At 33.3% G+C, this 20,868-nt stretch overlaps 1 protein-coding gene across 3 annotated transcripts in view; it reads right to left on the bottom strand.

Annotated features, from left to right (window-relative positions):
- Positions 1–20,868, bottom strand: part of LOC148310564 (E3 ubiquitin-protein ligase HECW1-like) — a 220,867-nt gene that overhangs the window by 190,937 nt on the left and 9,062 nt on the right. Inside the window, exon 1 of one of the 3 annotated variants that reach the window (XM_088258165.1) lies at positions 11,414–11,621. The exons of the other annotated variants lie outside the window; for them this stretch is intronic. The gene's annotated coding sequence lies outside the window, so the exon portion shown is untranslated. Of the gene's footprint in view, positions 1–11,413; positions 11,622–20,868 lie in introns of those variants that run through there. 3 annotated transcript variants of the gene reach the window in all.

Raw genomic sequence — 20,868 nt, forward strand, 5'->3', positions numbered from 1 at the left:
CTTCCGGGAAATAAAAAAAACGAACCAGATATGTAAACGAACATGACCAGATCATTAATCACCAACGGTTCCCGAGAGAAGGATATATTCTAAATCTCGCGATCCGTGCAACAGTCATTAAAAACGATATTATACATAAACTCGCGAAAGGGCAGACGAGATTATGACTAGCAGAATAATCAATAAGAAACGATTAAAAATGACGACAGATCGTGACGTTCTTCGAGCTCCATACTTTGACGCAGAAATCAAACAAAGAAATCAAAGTTTTACTTGGTAAATATCACTGTTTCTTAAAATCCATTATGACACGTGTATCCAACACAAATAGTGGTATCTAATCTACCAAGTAAGACATAAATAAAAAATGGATAGATATTACAACAAAGTCTGCTGAATCAATTAATGAAAAAAAAATTGAGTGTGTCCAAATACTTGTTCACAAATCTAGATTATCGCCAATTCAGAGTTATTTTTTAAATAATTTTTTGACATCTCAACAAAGATGAAGAAGAATATGGAAATCTGGGTAATTACGGGGCTTACGACCATCATAGACTGGTTTAATCGATCACTTTACACACGTGTAACATTCACCAATTCTACCCATGATCGACAATCACACAACTCAAATTCGTGGAACTTCTAAATATATTGTTCAAATTCGAAACATATTGCTTGAATTGACTAGAATTTCACTAGATACATTCATGGTGAGATGAAAGAAGCTTTTTATTGAGCAGAAACTCTTAAATTTGTATGTGAGATCCGAATCCTGGAAAATAACTCCTAAATGGAAATTATCCAGATTTGTGAACAAGTATTTGGACACACTCAAAATATTGTAGAAAAAAATGCCAACAATATTAATATGATTCGTTATATCGAATACTGCATTATTCACAATATAGTTAAATAATCAACTGGTCAAAATAACAGTATTTAAAAAAAATAATGTTTTTTCAGTCTTTGTCTCCTAAAAATATATGTGACACAACTCGAACGAATCTCACCTAATAAATAAATAAAACTGGTAAAATTATAAGATGCATAAAAAAAAAGAATCATGTTTTCTGTAAATACCCAGACTTCCATATTCTTCTTCATCTTTGTTGAAATATACGAAATTGAGAAAATAAATGTAAGTTCATTAATTGATTCGGCAGTCACTTTGTGGGCTATTTACTAAGTAAAACATGAATTAAAAATGAATAAATGTAAGATCTAAAATGGTCGTTTTTTTTAACTTTCGGCCAAGTTTCTCCGGAGCTTCTTTGCTTGGCTGAATTTGACAAGCAGGTTCGGGAGGGAATAATTAATGAAGGAAGTTCGTAAAACATGCCATTGTGTTGTTGAATAGAGAACTGTGAATGGACAGCGGCCAGTGAGAGCGATTATACACGAATATGGAAATTCGGTCAATTTGAATAATAATAATAATAAAAAACAGAAATAATTACCATTTCCTTTCAGGATCAGATAAACAAGCTGTAAGTGTGTTGGACGTAAAACTTGAGTGATACAGCGTTTCGTTTGCGAGTAGCTGAACAACCAGAAAACTTAATTTATACAAGGAAAGTAACATTTAAGTAGACGAAGAAATAATATAGAAAATGCACAATTTTCGCGCGAAGTAAACGATTTTCCTAGCTGACTAATTAACCTTGATTAATGAGGAGTAAGACGGAGAAGAAGAAGGTAAACGGGGTTGTAATCTGTAGTTTGTCCCTTCCCTCATGCCTCCCGAAATGGTTAGGAGCAAACCTGGGTGTCTTATATTGTAGCTCATTGTTCCGCAAAGTGTGTGCCGCGGCACACTTGTGTACCGTGGTGATTAGTTAGTGTGCCACGGAAAAAACGTCTAGTTTTGTGAAAATAACACAATTGCTCCAAATTTTGATTACCTGTGCTCAGTTAAGTAGGTTCACATTTCGCATTAAACATAATATGTTAAATATGTTACAATAATATGGTAAATATGCACCTCTGAAATTTCTTAATTTGGTAGGTGTACCTTGAATATAAAAAGTTTGCGGAACACTGTTGTAGCCTATCCATTTGACTCGCTGTGGCGTTCGATTCTCTGTCTACCCGTGTAGAGAAGCGGCGTAATAATTAGTTAGTTAGTGAGATCCGCTAAATGATTTTTTGTTTGTACAGACTTTTGTAGACCTGCTTATTTTTTAACAGGATTAGAGAATGCGGAGATATGTAAATTAAAATAATAAATTAATCGATATATTATGTCGATTATAAAATATAACGTAACCATATCTTCAAACGCTCCCATACGCGGTAAGACGTCATTTGAGCAGAGAATGAAGTCAACAATGACGCCAAGTGATTTGATTTAATGGTCGATTAAAGAAAAAATACTAGAAAATGATTACGTATGACGTTATAATTTCAATATTACAATTAAGTCAAGCCAAATGCATAAATGACTCGGCCAACAGGAAAACATTCAAGACACAGAAGATTAAAATTGAATAACAAAGGTCTAGGAACTTACTTCGTCTCAAGCTTTTTACTAAAAAAATATATTCAAATATCATTTAAATATTCAATTTTTATCATTTTGATGAATTGTATAAATAAAGATTGTAATTACGTAAGCACAAACATTGTTTTGTCTAATTGATTTTGAAAAAATCCGTGAATAAAGGTGCCGGAACGCCGTTCCATCGCGTTACATGAAAAAATAGCCCAGCAATGAGCAAATGCTGAGAAGTTCCTGATTGGCCCACACTAGATTATCCCTCCTGTTCCCAACACAGATGCAAATAAAAACATATGTAAATAGCTAGAAGAAACAAAAATCCACTAAATGATCTATAAACCTTGTACATAATAAGCAAGGTAAATAATAAATGCAATTAATTCCCATCTAAAAAAAGCCTTGATAATACCTATCCATTTTTTTTATTTAAGTTTTACTTGGTAAATACTAACATTTCTTAAAATCTATAATATTTCGATGCATTCCGCAACATTTTGAAACAATTGAAATTCATACAAATATAGACAATAATAAACACAAAATTAACAATATGGTACGATAATGACTAAAGTCCCCCGACCCCCTCTTCATCCTTCAACGTCCCACGGTAAAATTAAGACTCGGCTTCACATACAGTGTTTGAAAATGATGCGGAATGCATCGAAACACGTGTCACAACAGAAATAGTGGTATATTTACCAAGAAAAAACCTTAAAAACAAAAAACACCTGCGCTATAAACTGCCAACGACAAAGAAAATAAAAATATTGACATTTTTACCATTTTCGATGAATATGTATATATTTTTAACAGACGGTTCCAGTCTATCCTCGATCATATCGCTCACTACTTTCAACAACGGTCATATTTCAAAAAAACCTAATTTTTCAGGAGATCGTTTTTAAAGTTTGAAAATACAATAAAATGTTTTAAAAATATATATCAAGCCACTTATTGAACTTTTTACTGTGCAACAGATCTTTTTAGGTAAAACTTGAATGTTTTTTTCTACATTTGAAAAATATTTTTAAAAAAATAATTAAACAATACTTTTCTTCAAAATGCTAAAACAACACTTTCCTGTTGCGAGTAAATATTAAGTTAAAAATATGCCGCTTTTGCTGGGATATAGTACATTTTTTTACGATTTTTGATATATGATGTTGTTGAAAGGAGTGAGCGATATATCAACTACATACGCAATGCAATAAAATTAACCCTAGAATATAAAGAATATATATTGTAACGGAGACGACTTTATTTATTATATTTAAAAAATCCTTTATTTGGCCACATGCCATTAGAACATACCCTCAAACTAGCCAGCATTCACTCAGTGCCAACTTGCTCATGCAGGGGTAGGCAGAGAAAATGGAACGCCACACAACTCTGTCTTTGAAAATTTTCAAATAATCTTCGACTCATCCATACACATGCATCTTTTCATGACTCCTGACCTGAATTTCAAGTATTTCATAAATATGATCATACCAAATTTTCTTTGCTTCTATTTTCAACTGTACTTACTCACTCATTCGCTCTACATGTCCAAACCATTTAAGGCAATAATAGATAGAATGCTCAAATTAAAACCGAAAATACAGTAATAAAATTGATGGGAACTTAATATGATGCACAGAGCGCGGTTTGACCTCAGTGACCAAAGAAACATAATGGGCGGAAGTCGTTGGAGAATGGTCACGTTGAAAGAGCAGTCGCTAAAGAGAACTTCCTAATGGGTCACGCCAGCACTGGAAGATATTTCAATAGCTTCATCGTCGGCGCTTAAGAATACGGAATCATAATAAATTGTGTAATAAGTAATAAATAATATTTTGAATATTTGTAGCATTAATTTTATGGTTGGTCATTTTTACTTTTTTTTTACGAAAATGTTAGTATCTAACCCCGCTTACCGAGATTTTAGTTTAACAGTTTCTAGTCTATTGATTCAGCGATATTTGTCACCACCTTCATAATCCTGACCTGTTTGGACAAAAATCCTTTGTGCATGATAGACCTCGGCCTTTAGTGCATGTTGTTTTGCAATCCTTAGTGCATGTGGGTCCTCGCGTAGACAAAAAACGCATGTGATTAATATTTTGTGTACTTGTAAGAGTGTCAATAGTGCTATGGTAGTGACGAGTACTATTGTTTGCATGCTGGTGTAGTGATTGTCTCGACAAGATGAGAAAAGAGAAAACCGGGAAAAATTTGGCATAGTCAGGTATGTAAAATACTTGAAAGTGGTCAGGTCAGGAGCCGAAATAATCGGCGGATACGTATGAGGACATGCATGAATGTGAAGAGGCGAAGAATGTTTGCAAGACGGAGTGGTGTAGCGTTCTTTCTCCCTGCCTATCCCTGCCGAGAAACGGCGTGGTGGTTAGTTAGTTAGTTATTATCAACGAAAAAATAATCAGAGCAAAAATGCCAGCTACTATAAATTGGTGACAGCCAATACCAAGCTGCTGATAGTACAGAGAAAGCCCTACTATGAAGTGGTGACAGCCGATACAAAGCTGTTGATAGTACAGAGAAAGCCGCACCATAAAGTGGTGACAGCCGATACAAAGTTGCTGATAGTGCAAAGAAAGCCGTACTATGAAGTGGTGACATCGGATACAAAGCTGTTGATAGTACAGAGAAAGCCGCACTATAAAGTGGTGATAGCCGATACAAAGCTACTGATAGTACAGAGAAAGCAGTACTATAAAGTGGTAACATCCGATACAAAAGTGATGAAAGTACAGAGAACGCCGAAAAGAACACAGTTGAAAGATATTGTAAAAAGTGAAAATAATAATAGAATGTGAATGTATAATTATACGTACTTATGTTTGATCTGTTTCTCTGAGATACTTATTTGGGCGAAGCTGGCGAATAAATAATAGTCTAAAATTAACTGTATCACGACGCCTGTGGACAAAATTGAAAGAAACCAACAGCGGAAGTCATTTCCGACAAACTAGAACTGCAAGAACGCGAGGACTAGAAGCGAGGCTTGTAGGTCAACTCGGAGCAAACGTCGAGTGGCGCTTTCATATCTCGTGCCTAGTCTGGTTCAGGGCAGAATAGTAACATTTTGAGTGTGTCCAAATACTTGTTCACACATCTGGGTTTCCTCAACTAAGGAGTTATTTTTACAGTTTTGACATCTCAACATAGATTCAAATAAAATAAATCTCTTCTTTAATTTAAGTTCAAGTTGGTAAATAGCACTATTTCTTAAAATCTATTGTGGCACGTGTTTCGATACATTCCGCATCATTTTCAAACACCGTATGCAAAGGTAAGTCTAAATTTTAGAGTTGTGTCCTTGGACGTTGAAGGATAAGGAGGGTAGGAGTTTGAAATTGATGCGAAATGCGTCGAAACATGTGTCGCGATAGATTTTAAGAAGTAACAGTATTTACCAAGTAAAAACTTAAATTAAAAATGAATAAATAACACCACTGCCGAATCAATTAGTGAAAAAAAAATTTTAGATGTCAAAAATAAAAATCATCCAGATTTGTGAACAAGTATTTGGAAACACTCAAAATGTTGTTTATTAAACACTCCCCTTATCATCCATCGTTCACTTTGCGTAATACCACTTTACATTCTACCATACCACAAAATTAACAATACTTTTAATATACAAAATATGTTATAATTAAATAACTAGTCAAATAATAAGCTGCATAAAAATTTAAAATCATTTTTTTTTAAATTACCTAACGTCCAAGTGACTCTGAAATCTAGCCACGGCTTATGCAACACCGCTTATCATGTCCCTACTCAGGCTTCAACTGTGGCTTCAACTGTATAAGTTTCATAGCCTATGCCTACTCGTGAGTGGATTTAGTCTTTATGTTGAAAGTTACTATAATTTCATGTAATTCATGAGTGAAAATTCTAGGCAAAAACACTCGCGAAATCATGTTTTCAGGCGTTCTTCAGTATGTAAAAATAGGTCGTAAAAAAACATCCCACCACGCATATTTACGTATCAAAAAGGTGATATTTTCAATCCCACCGTGCTACAAAGTGTTAACTTAAGCCAGCAGCCTCAACTGTAGGTGTAAAACCGCAAATTTTGCCGCTTCACGCTGGGCGGCAGCAGACAAGTGGAAAAGAAAAAACGCTCGAATGATAATAATTAGTCCCGAAATAATGAACAGTCTTCGGTCGGCCGTCGAGTAGTTGCAGTTTCCGGCGAGTAATGAGCCCGGCTCTCGGTTCCCACTGTTCAATTACGTGTAACAACTCCTAAGCGGCCGGAGCGCTAATTACTCCGGATTAGCCGCCTCGGATGCGGCCAATTGGGCCGGCAGACGAGATGCCGCCCTGGGCCCTGCGTCCCTGCGTCCCGCCAGGCGGTGCGGGCCACGCGCGACCCCGATGTTTGGGAGCCGTGGTGACTATTGTTGTCCGAACAAGGGATAATCAAGCGATTAACGATGGACAGTCGATGATATTATGAACGAATATTGAATTGCGTCTAAAATACGAAATCTTTCTGGAGCGCACTCGCGGTTTCTCAAAATTTCAGTCAATTGTCCACTCTGCTATATTTCATTCAAACCCTTACCCGCACCCCAATGGTGCATAGGGCAATGCATGATATAAACGCAGTGTATCTTGATCGTTAACACACAAAGGAAAGATGATCAGCCATCCGCTTCAGGTACTAATCCAGGGTAATATTGAACAAATATTAGAGTGAAAAAATCACTTATATTTATTTGACCCCCCTGGGAATATATACACATATATATATATATATATATATATATATATATATATATATATATATATATATATATATATATATATATATATATATATATATATATATATATATATATATATATATATATATATATATATATATATATATATATATATATATATATATATATATATATATATATATATATATATATATATATATATATATATATATATATATATATATATATATATATATATATATATATATATATATATATATATATATATATATATATATATATATATATATATATATATATATATATATATATATATATATATATATATATATATATATATATATATATATATATATATATATTTATATATATATATATAGTATTGATCAGTCTTGATAAAGAAGCGGTTAGCTTCGAAACCGGTAGACATTATAATTAAGTTATAATAAAATATTTAGAGTGATTTTAAAACAAAGTTACATTGTAATTATAATTTTATTTTATACAGTTGATATTTCAGTCGACGGATACAGTAAGTTGTGCGGATGTGGTGTGTAAATCAATTACTTAACTCACCCCCTACTAGGGGTTGCGACGATAAAAATATCTCCATCGATTGTGTATTCCACTTCCCCTATCGCCCCTCGCACAGGATATTTATCCTGCTTCCGGTTTGGCCATTTAGTATACTGTAGATTCATAAACACCTAAGTGCCCCAAAGACGGTTAGTAAAATCGATCATTTTTACGCCTCTAACGTCACTGATGCTTATTCAGCTACTGTCGGGTTGTGGTTCCGTGGTTAGTGTCGCGGACTCTTAAGTCAGAGTTTTTTGGTTCGAATCTATTCACATATCACAATTTGATACTTATGTCTAATAATGACATTTCGCAAGCTCACAGAAATACATAGAATGAAATTGAAGTATTTTTGAAAATATAAAAATATATATTTCACATTACTTGAAAAATACTGTTACTTGACATTTCCAAGGTTTTCGACATTATTGTTATTTCGACATTATTATCTTAGATTTATCATACGTATATTTAAATTGCTTCCTAATCAATATGAAATCAAACATATTAATGTGCGATTTGTTTAATTTCTTTTCTATTTAACCAGACTGAGTCACAGCAATGCGTGGCAGAACAAAAAAATTATACCAAGATGTTTCTCGTAAGTAACAGTAAGCTCAATGTAAAGCTAATTGTAAAATAAAATTGATGAAAAACGGAAAATAATACCGAGAAACATACAGCAAGCCCAATGTGTACGGCTAGTTGCATAATAAAATGAATGAAAAACGGAAAATAATACCGAGAAACATACAGCAAACCCAATGTGTACGGCTAGTAGCATAATAAAATGAATGAAAAACGGAAAATAATACCGAGAAACATACAGCAAACCCAATGTGTACGGCTAGTTGCATAATAAAATGAATGAAAAACGGAAAATAATACCGAAAAACATACAGCAAGCCCAATGTGTACGGCTAGTTATATAATAAAACGAATGAAAAACGGAAAATGATAATACCGAGAAACACACGGCAAGCCCCAAGGTGAACGTGACAAGATTTCAGCGCAATATGACCATCTTTATATACGAGACATGTGCAATAATGGACCAATGCGGGGTTACGTTCATTCATGACTATAAATTGCAGTAACACGATTGTAAAACATGCCAACGTACTGCGTTTAAGGCTGTGCGCAGAGACGCATTTGGTATCGGAATTATGCACATATCATGCCTACCTACTATCCAGTTACTACCTACCTACTATCATGTTGCATAATGCACGTTTATTTTGACCCCTCCTAGACAAAAATAGCGCTTTTTTCTATATCGCTCACTCCTTTCAAGAACGTCATAAATCAAAATACTTGATTTTTCAGGAGAACGTTTTTAAAGTTTAAGAATATAATACAATGTATTAAAAATAAATATCAAGCCACTTACTGAACTTTTTACTGTGCAACAGATCTTTTTAGGTAAAACCTGAAGGTTTTTTCTCCATTTGAAAAATATTTAGTATATTTAAAAAAATTAATTAAACAATACCTTTTCTTCAAAATGCAAAAACAACACTTTCTGCCCTGTAGCAGGTAAATATTAAGTTAAAAATATCCCGTTTTTGCTGGAATATAGTACATTTTCTGGGCATTCCGAAAACATGCACAACTGAAAATGGTCAATTTTTGATTTATGACGTTCTTGAAAGGAGTGAGCGATATGTTTTGTAGTATTTCATTATTTCTTCTTGTATGATAAGTTCCAACTAACGTATTTTCTACAACTATTACATTTTTCTTGCACACGAAACTCATCACAATTTTTTGGCCGAAAATATTCTGTAAATTTTATTATTTTATATATTATTTTATTTTTCAATTTTTCAATTTTAGAGGATGACAATAGTAGAGCTATAATTCCAAAAATTGTTTTTTCAAGAAAAATGGCTCGATTTTTACAAACATTTATTTGCGCATTAAGTACCTACGCATATTATGTGAAATCTTCATACACTTATAAGCGGACAGAATAAAAAACAACTAGATTTTAAATCATAAAATAACAGGTATATAGTTTTTACCACATATATTTTATTTGACCAGTGACCGAGTTTCGTCGTTACCAAGATCATTAGACTGGTGACATGAACAAGGTTTTATTACTAATTTACTATTTTGTACAAATAGTGACTGCATATAGGATATACATACACTGTGTGACAATTTTTTTATCAAAATGAATTAGTTATTCAGCGATTTTTTTACAATTTTTGTAACAATTAAATTAAAGAAGAATGATGGTTATATTGCGTAGAACGGATTGTTGCTCTAAAGCATGACATCTTTTATTTCCAAAAAAACTAATATCCGTTTTAAAAAACTTTTTTTTCTAATTTATCGCGTTAATTTCTAATATATAAATATATACTTACTTATAACCCTTATCCGCACCCAATGGTGCATAGGGCACTGCATCGAATTGACACAGTGTTATATTGATCATTACTTACATGAAGGCAAGGTGATCATTCTTGCGCTTCAGGAACCAGTTCAGGGTAATATTAAATAAATATTATAGTATGAAATCACAAATATTTATTTTCACCCCCCCCTGGGAATCGAACCCGGGACCTCCAGCACGGTAGCTAAACACGCTGACCATTACACCACAGAGGCGGACAAAATATATACTTAACCCCTAAATATTATAAGGAAAAATTAACCTTAAAATTAATACTACAATAATGAATTTTAATGGACATAATTTGCCCGAGTTCATACGGTATCCTAAATGGACACCCGGAAACTGATGACAGTTCTATGGGATTCAGTATATGAAGAATATATATATATATATATATATATATATATATATATATATATATATATATATATATATATATATATATATATATATATATATATATATATATATATATATATATATATATATATATATATATATATATATATATATATATATATATATATATATATATATATATATATATATATATATATATATATATATATATATATATATATATATATATATATATATATATATATATATATATATATATATATATATATATATATATATATATATATATATATATATATATATATATATATATATATATATATATATATATATATATATATATATATATATATATATATATATATATATATATATATATATATATATATATATATATATATATATATATATATATATATATATATATATATATATATATATATATATATATATATATATATATATATATATATATATATATATATATATATATATATATATATATATATATATATAAGAGTGCTCTATGCACTTATATATACACGTAAAAAGAAGAATAATATAATTGAGATAGTCTTTATTATATAACAGTTTGCCCTATGCACTGTGACGGAAAAAGGATTGAAAAAATAATAAAATCAGCTTTGAAGAACAACCGGTATTCACAGTCGAAATAAATGAAGTTTTAATATTTCGCACGATGTTTGAATACAAAAACATTTTTTTGTTGCAAAAGAACAATCACGAATACACATCCTGGCGCGTACTACAGCACGTCACATACATATTAAATTAGCCGTGTACATACAATTTCGAAATCCAACCCACCTTGTACCGCCCGGTTCGCGAAAAGTCCAATGGCAACCACTGTATCCAGCGGCGATCCGAAAAAACACAGTACCTAACACAAAAACTTATTCAAAAATCGAATCACACAGAAAAAAAAATCCACGAATTCGAATGAGATTCAAATTCAAATTTCAAATTTAAATCTGACGTCCGGGCGTTCGAAAGCATAGATGAACGAAACGTCACTGATTCGTTGACTTCGGAATGACTACAGTCGAGCCGTAGTGCGGAGGGGGGGCGTCGGAGAATGTACCCGGCGGTGGGGGTATTCATTCATAAAATCGCTACGAGCTTGTAGTGGGAGTCGAATTCTGAGCGGTTTTTTTGCAAATGGAGATAAAATATCGTTATGTGTAGTCGTAGTGAAACGCGTTGGAGCGCGGAGGTATTAGTGACGGGAGACATTTTATTCCGTATGTGTATTGCGATAAACAGCTGATGAGTGCGTAAAACACGAAACGGAAGGATGTTTGAGATACGAAATCAAATACACAACTCGAATATGGTAATTCGGAGTAGGAAAAATGCGATGTGTCATTTGAAATACACATACATAATTTTATTTGTATTAAAAAAAAACTATTTACTATATACATTAAAATAATGATGTCATAATGAGGTTCGTAATTCTTTATCGAATATGTTATACGTTTAAATATTTTCTTCTTCTTCTTCTTCTGTTTGGTGTAGGCCTTGTGGCCTGTTTTCAAGAGGGATTAGCTTCCTGCGTTGTCGATTCCCAGCTGTCGATCCATTTCTTTGGTGGTCTAGCGGGAGTCGTCTACCTTGGGGTTGGCCGTACAGTCCAATGTGGGGGAGTCTGGATAGTTCCATTTTCTTTAGATGCGCATACCATTGTCTCCTTGGTTGCCTTCCCCACCTAGCGACATCATCCATCTCGCATATTTCCATAATCTTGTTTCGTTTTGTACGTTTAAATATGTATATTATTTAAAAATCTCGACTAAAAATTGCCATGTAGGTACATGAAAGTCAAGATATTTTCTTGTATGTACATGTACTAAAATTGCTGAAGACATTTAAAAAATATATTATATTTAAAATTTAGTGGACATTGTACAGTAACAAAATGTTTTTTACACAAAACGTAATCTCTATTTTTCACAAAAAAAAACTGTTAAGACTTAGTATTTGTTAAGTCGCAACTTAATTTTCTCTAAATCCAGGTAACATTTTACGTATTTTTTTCTTAAAACCCTGTTTTTGTATTATTTTGTAGTTTTTCCTCGAAATAATTATATAAGTTGGAAAAGAAAAGAGTTATTGAAAGGTGAGGAGTTGAAAAAAACTCTAGATACATATAAAAAAAACTCTTAATTAAAAACTAAAAATAATACCATACACATTCTTTAAAAAAATCGGACGTGGGAAAACGCGTCACCTCTTCGACGGCTGGCGGGCGAATGAGTTCTGTCTTTGCGAATATCCCCTTAAGAAACGTCCACGCTGCGATAAACCTCCTTTTTCTACCGCCAAAATACATAAGTGGAATTATTAATTCAGATGAACCACAGCGCAGCGCAGCCGGCTACAGCCAGTTCTAAAATAAATTATACTACCAATTAACATAAATAATAAATAATAAGTGTAAGGCCCTCTCCAAGCACGAGAGCTTAGTCTCTTTATTGGAGAGAAGTGTGTTATTAATTTTAAGATAGAAAAAGTTGAAATGTCTGTAAAAAAAACTTTTGTAAGCATATTAAATAAAAAATAATTAAATTTATTCAAAATCCCTAAAATGCACACCAAGTCCTACCAATATTCATTTTTAAATCGAGCCTGCGATATGTGCAATGTAATGAATGCTTAATGAAATAGACATCAATAATGTTTCTTTTAATACGTTTAGGAGAAATATTGTGTATAGATGTCTATTTGACTAGTTGATAAAGAAAATTTCTATTATTATATTTGATAAAAACATTAAATGTAAGTTTATTATGTAGTTATACTTTTATGTATATGACAGTTTATTTTTTTTTATTTTTAGATTACTTAGGTGAAAACCTGTGAAAGAAATTTTATTTTTTAAAATTAAATTTTTTATTTATCGATTTGGCGTTTAATTTGTAGAACTCCATTATAATTTATGCATTAATTTTAAATCAAACACAGATTTTTTGAGTCTACTATGTTGTATTTTATTAACAAAAACACAATTAAACAATTTGTTAATAAAATACAACTAAGTAGACTCAAACAATCTGTGTATAATTTAAAATTAATACATAAATTTATTTTTTTGTTATTTTCGTATAAGTATATACTGTTGGTTTTCCAATAATTAAAATTGAAAAAAAAAATCTGGTACGCAAAATGAATGAAGATGCTTTAATGACAGATCATGGTCGGGAATGTGAAATCTGTCTCGCGCTTCTATTCTGTGGATATTTACGTCATCATTGCCCCATGTGAAGGGTATTAAAAAGCTGAAACAGCACGTGGGCACTTTTTATACAGCAGACATTATTTTGAGACACATCGTGAATATCCGGTATTTACACGCATATACCATAGACACACATCTAGCCGTAACTAAGTATCATCTTAACAAGAAGAACATGGAAGTTTGGACATTTACAGGGCTTGCGACCTGTCACAGGCTTGGTTAAGTGATCCCTTTCATTCGTTTCATTTAAACCCTTATCCGCACCCCAATGGTGCATAGGGCACTGCATCACATAAACGCAGTGTCATTTTGATCGTTAACACATGAAAGAAAGACTTCCGCTTAAGGTACCAGTCCAGGGTAGTATTGAATAAATATTAGAGTGAAAAAAATCACTTGTATTTATTTGAGCCCCCACTGGGAATCGAACTCGGGACCTCCAGAACGGTAGCCGAGTGTGCTGACCATTACACTACGGAGGCGAACATGTAATGAATAAATAAATAAATAAAAATAAAAAAACGAAATCATCTGCCTTATCCAAAATTTCCCCATTTTTTTGTGAAAGACAATAGATTCGGGAAAGGTGTAATGGGATATACGTATAAATCAATATTGCTCAATGTACCAAACACCTGCTGTTCAAAGCGGTCGGTCAGGGTGAACCATCTCGCTTGAGCGAGGGCAGGTGGTCGAAAGGATGCGATGATATACGCGAATGATATGAAAACTACTTCACTACCATTTTGGGTAGAATTTAGTTACGATTCAAGCAATAGTGTTGTCATATTATTTCGAGAAATAATAGTGTTGTCACCCGGATAGAGCGAGAAACAGGAAGAAAGTTTGAAATTTCCGTAGACATTGGTTCTGGAGAAATGAGAATTTCGTTGACCAAATTCGTCACAAATCTTATTAAACCAAATTAAACCCTGAAGAGGGCAACAGGTTGTTGCCGAAACTAGTCGGTCAATAAAAATGTGAGTGGATCAAAACACAAAGTATTCTTATTTCTCGAAATAATATTCCATATTCTTCTTCATCTATGTGGAGATATCAAAAAATAATATCATGTTTAATGCTAATATCACGTACCATGCCGGAACATCGTCATTGACAATGAATGGTCGGACGCACGGTGCATTCTGGGCGCACAGTCAAGTGGGCTGATGAAGATGTATAAAGAACGGAGAATGCAGTAGGAAGTAGGGAAGTGGAGGATGAGTAGGAAGGCAGGAGTCGCGAGGAGAGCGGAAGCGGCTGTGACAGTACCGAGATAAACGCCATTGCAGCCACCCACTACCAACTATCGAGCTTATATTATTATTATTTATTTATTATCTACACCGTGTACTGGGTGAGACGAAACACGCAGGATCTCGGGAAAAAACAATTATTAAACTAGCGGTTCTCAAAGTTGATGTGATATAGCCGATAAAGAGGGGCAAAATCAAAGGTTTTGATCAGTGATCGCCAAACTTATAAGCCAAAGAGCCAAATATACTAACTAACTAACCATCAAGCCGCTTCCCCGCAGGGGTAGGCAGAGAGAATCGAACGCCACACCACTCTGTCTTTGCAAACATTCTTTGCCTCTTCTACATTCATGCATCTCCTCATACATACCCGACGATTATTACGACTCCTGACCCGGCCGCTTTCAAGTATTTGACATACCTGATTGTGCCAAGTTTTTCTCGTTCGTCCTCTGCTTCTTTTTCCAACTACATTCGCTCACTACAATAATAAAAAATATATATTGAGAGTCAAATATTTTTGTAATTCTAGTAAACCATTATTGTAATTTTCATTCATTTATTCAACCCTTATCTGCCCTCAATGTTTCAAACTTCACTAGAGACATCTATTGGTGAGATGTAAAGAAGCTTTTTACTAAGCAGAAACTCTTATATTAGTATGTGAGGTCCAAATCCTGAGTTACAATCACACACATGAGAAACGCCAGAAAATAACATTTTAATTTTTATTATTTAAGGTTATAATTTGCCCAGATTAATTTATTTACAACGTTTTGACTGTGAACAAGTATTTGGACACACTCAAAATGTTGAAGAGTCTGAAATAATTCAAAAATAAATGTTTTGTTTACTGTAAGAAGATGTAAACATATAATATATATATATATATATATATATATATATATATATATATATATATATATATATATATATATATATATATATATATATATATATATATATATATATTTTTTTTATATATTTTTTTGTCACATACGTTATACGCGTCCAGCCCGACTCCGAGGGCGGGAAATTATAGCGCATTAATCTCACGCACTGCGCACAGCGTCACACAATCCGTCATGATTTATGGGAGACATTCTTGCTTGAGATTTCGGATGTCAATTTAGAAGAAAATAAGTGTCCATTAAATAATTGTGCAACAACAAATAATATAGAACTCAATGGATAATACAGTGATGCCTCGCATAACGCACTTAATTCGTTCCAGGAGCAAGTTCGTTACGTGAAACGCGTTGTCTCACAATAATATATACACAGCTCATTTGGTGCTACTATGGCGTAATTACACTTAAAAAAAACACAAGTTAAATATGTCAAAATGTGTGGAAAGACTATTTACATAGGGAGAAACATCGACAGAATTGTTCTTGCGGTGAAATGCCGCGAGATGGCGCGAGTGTCATCGTAGAATTGAGTAAAATGGCGTCATTTATGTTGCTACAACGTCTGAATGGCATCTCCTGTAATATTTCTAAAAGTGTAATTACGCGATTGTTGCACAAATTGAGCGACATGTTAAAACATGTTCTGTAGCATAAAAGATTTTACTACAGTGCTTGGTCGCGTAATGGACGAATATAAAGTTCGTTGAGCGCAGCGTTCGTTATGTGAGGCATCACTGTAGTAACTTGCACATACTGCATTAATTATTTATTTATCGTTAATGTTAATGTTAAATAAACTAACTTAATAAGTAGATACCAGGGATAAAATTCCAGTAAAAAAAGTACTACGTAGTGTAGATAACTTAAACATTCTGTTATTGTACCATTAACTATCACAATTTTTTGTATCGATATGATCATGTGTGTTTAATATTTCCAACTCAACGCTGCACAGTGGGGTATATTAGCGATCTGGGCGGCCAAAAGTCACTTTTAAAAACATTGTCGCAGGTGTATGAAAAATATATCAACATGAAATAGAGTATTTTGTTGATGACATGCAATAATTGTATCCCCCCCACGCACATCTCACGTGTCTAATGGTCAGTCGCAAAGTTGTTGTTATTGTGAGTGCACGTGTTTCTCTTTCGCTGTTCGTTTAGTACGCAAACATTTCAGTGATTATTATTATTTTTTTGTATTACACGTATACAATTTAATAATGGATTGTGATGAAGCAGGTAAGATAGTGTATTGTACATAGATTTAAGTTGCAATAGCTAACATATTTACTTAAAAAAAACTAATTTAAATAAGTGCCTTTAAATGGATTTTTCCTTCATTTTTTTTTAAATAAAGGATATTTAGTTGTGCTTCCGAGTGTTATCCGGCTATAATTTTGATTGTATCAAATAGCTTAGCCCTCTTTCTTTATATAAATTGAAAATTTTTTTGCAGAATTTTGCTCTTTTGCAAGAAATCGCTCTTTTAAGATGAGTCAGCACAATAATGAAAACTGAACTACGTACAGTTTTTTATCTTTAAATTGTTACATTTTTATTTAAGGACCAGTAGATGTTAGAATAATGACTAGAAAACAGTTATTTATTATCATGCAGCAACAAAATGCTAATAAAATTAATGAAAAATTAGAATGCTTGCAAAAGTAACTTTTACAATTAGATAATTTTACTGACGAGTGTGCAATGAAAATTAAAAACGATTTTTCGCATTTCAAGTCTGAAATGAAACGAAGATAGACTAATGCACTCAGAGAGGAGGAAACTTTCTTGATAAAAAATGAAAATTGGCTTGACGGAACTTTTACAATTCCTTGGGTAATGAATCGATCAGGACGACCAGCAAAAGAAGGAAAACTGAAGATTTGCACAAACATATTGAATTAGATGTGCTCACCCATGCTACTCGGTCAAAGTTAGGAGAAAGCGGGATGAGAGATGCTTCTTTGGTGTTGAAAGAAATTATCTGTACACCTAAGCGTGCTACCAAATATAAGAAAGCGTATTCTCGTTGCCAGCAAAAAAATACCCGGATAACGCAATTGACTCCATCACAGGCTTTATCTATTTTTGTTGAAGCCGATCTTTCGAGAAGGCAATATGAAATAGTAAGGAGTTCTCATAAAAAACTATACCCGTGTTACAGTATCTTACAAAAAGCAAAACTCGAGTGTTACCCTGCTAAGAAAGCTTACAGAGTAACTGAAACTTGTGCCGAAGTAAACCTACAGAGTTTAATGGATCACACTACCACGCGACTATTGACACATTTAGAAGAATGTTTACAAAATTTAAATAAAAAAGAAAGAGAAACATTAGTTTAAATGTGCAAGTGGGGTTGTGATGGAGCACAACAAGCTCAATATCAACAAACGTTTTTAAATGATGCAGACTCCGATGCAAACATATTTCAGAGTTCGTTTGTGCCCCTACAACTTATTTGTTCCTTGAATAATAAGGTTATTTGGCAAAACCCAATTCCTTCTTCACCACGTTATTGTCGTCCAATAAGAATACGATTTATAAAGGAAACAAAAAAAAAACAAATGAAGAAATCGCTTACATTAAAAGCGGAAGGAGAACTGTGTTCGGACGAGGAACCATGGCCATCTTTCTCGGACTAATATTTTTTAAATTATTTACTACGATTTGCATTTATTAAAAAAAAATATATATATATATTTTTTTTTACTGATAAGTAAAAAATATCTCCATATAATACAATGAATAAGTCAAAAGGCATATTTGGAATCGATTTAGAACGAAAAATAATATTGGCCGCCCAGATCACCAATATACCCCACTGTGCGCTGGTCGGTACACAGACGCCTTCAAATCCCCTACCAGCAAAGCAGACAGACACGGAACAGTGCCAAAGCATTTGCGTAAAAAAATATTCAGTCTTCGAATTTCCTACTCAACCCATGACGTTTTTTATCACGGAATTTTCGTACTAATAAACACTGAATTTGAAGTGCAATTCGAAGCCCGGGAATTAGTAGTTAGTTAGTTCAGTTCATCGCATTTCCAACTCAACCCATGACGTTTTTTATTAGAGAATTTTCGCCAGTATTAATCTCAATTTGAAGTGAAACTCGAAGCCCGTTTCTGGTTACGCCGATGACCGGCCATTAGTGCACACTGGTTCTCCAGTGGCCGCGGCAGGGGTCGGCGCTTGGTCGCAACTGGTAATGAATGAGATTTAGCCATTTGACACTTGACCTTTCACTTGACTCTCGGGCCTCCTAACTCGATTACCACCGACCCGGCCTTCTCCCACGTCCTCACACCCTCTGCGCTCCTGGGACGCGATTGTGGAGACGCGTCATCTTTACAGGGATCCGAGGTACTAATCATCGCGCTATCTTCTTCTTTATACAAGCATGTACCTGAAGGGGATCTATCGTTTTTTGTATAAAGTTTTCAGTTGTTCATCCCTGTAAAGAGTTGTGCAATAAAGACTAATGCGTACGAAAATCGGTTGATCGTAAAGAAAGATTGATAGATTCAAGCTTTTGTGTCGATTCATGTCTAGTGTCTCGTGTGCATATCGTAGTCGTACAGGAGAAAGTGACCAACTAACAAAACGTAAAATGTTCAAGAGGGCCATTCAAGTCACTTTAGCTTGGCAAAAAAATAAACATCAATGCAGTTAGACATTTGTTACAAGTCAATATATTATACTTCCAAGTTAAAAATAATTTGGGATTTTTTTCAGGGCAATATTAAGCTAGTAAGATATCAAATAGACAATGATCACGTTATTGTAAAAAATGCACTTGGTCACTTTCTCCTGTATGACTACGATATGTATATTGACATTTGTAGGTAAGCTATTTAACTAACTACAGACTGTTCACAGTTATTTTACCTATAGTTTTTTTTTTCAATGATTTATTTGGCAGTATAAATATATAATTTAAAAAAATTAAAAAGCTACAGGTAAAATAACTGTGAACATTTTTTAAAATTATTTATTTGGAGTACTTATAAATCATTTAAAAAAACTGAAGGTAAAATAACTGTGAACAGACTGTAGCCATCACTTCGCTTCATTGCAGGGTTAACCGGAGAGAAAAGAACGCCACACCAATCTATCTTTGCAAACAATCTTCGCTTCCACGTTCGTACATCTCCTCATACATTATCCTCATACTCGCCGATTATTCCAACTCCTGACTTGACCACTTTCAAGCATTTGAAATACTCATGATCATGCCAAGTTTTCCTCGGTGTTCATCTGCTAGTATTACTAACATTTACCACTACATTTACCATGTTAATTTGTTTTAGTATTTTTCTTCAGTCATTCAATTTACAAGCCCAAACCATTCACCACACCTTTCTCAATTTTATCGGTAATGCTTATCTCATTCTCAGATAGACCACTCTTGCAAAGCAACTTTTTTATTAACTAAGTTGCGAAAATTAAAAAAAAAGTGAAAAAATTGTATACAGATTTTACTGTTAATTTACATTTAGTAGCTTTCAATGTCCCTGTCACTGACAACTAAATAAATACAATTTTGGAAAACCACAAAGGAGCTCATAAGAGAAAGATGACTGGCATAAATTTGTATAAAGAGCAAGATAGCATGATGGTTAGTACGTCGTATACCTGAAAATATAATGATGCGCGCTAGCTGAATGCAGACGCGTCAACACAATCGCCCCGGTATCGTAAACCTATTCATTACTGACATTGTCAAATGAACTCTGGGGGTCGAGTTAATGAAACAAAAACAGAAGAAAAAATGACAGGCTAGTTTATTGTCAATTTTCCGCCACGCTGAACGATAAAGCTATAATACGATTTGCGACAGGAATATTTCGACTT

This window comes from Brachycentrus maculatus, unplaced genomic scaffold (genome assembly GCF_059751285.1).
Source record: "Brachycentrus maculatus isolate JH-2025_06_01 unplaced genomic scaffold, ASM5975128v1 h1tg000091l, whole genome shotgun sequence".
In the NCBI taxonomy this organism is placed as follows: domain Eukaryota; kingdom Metazoa; phylum Arthropoda; class Insecta; order Trichoptera; family Brachycentridae; genus Brachycentrus; species Brachycentrus maculatus.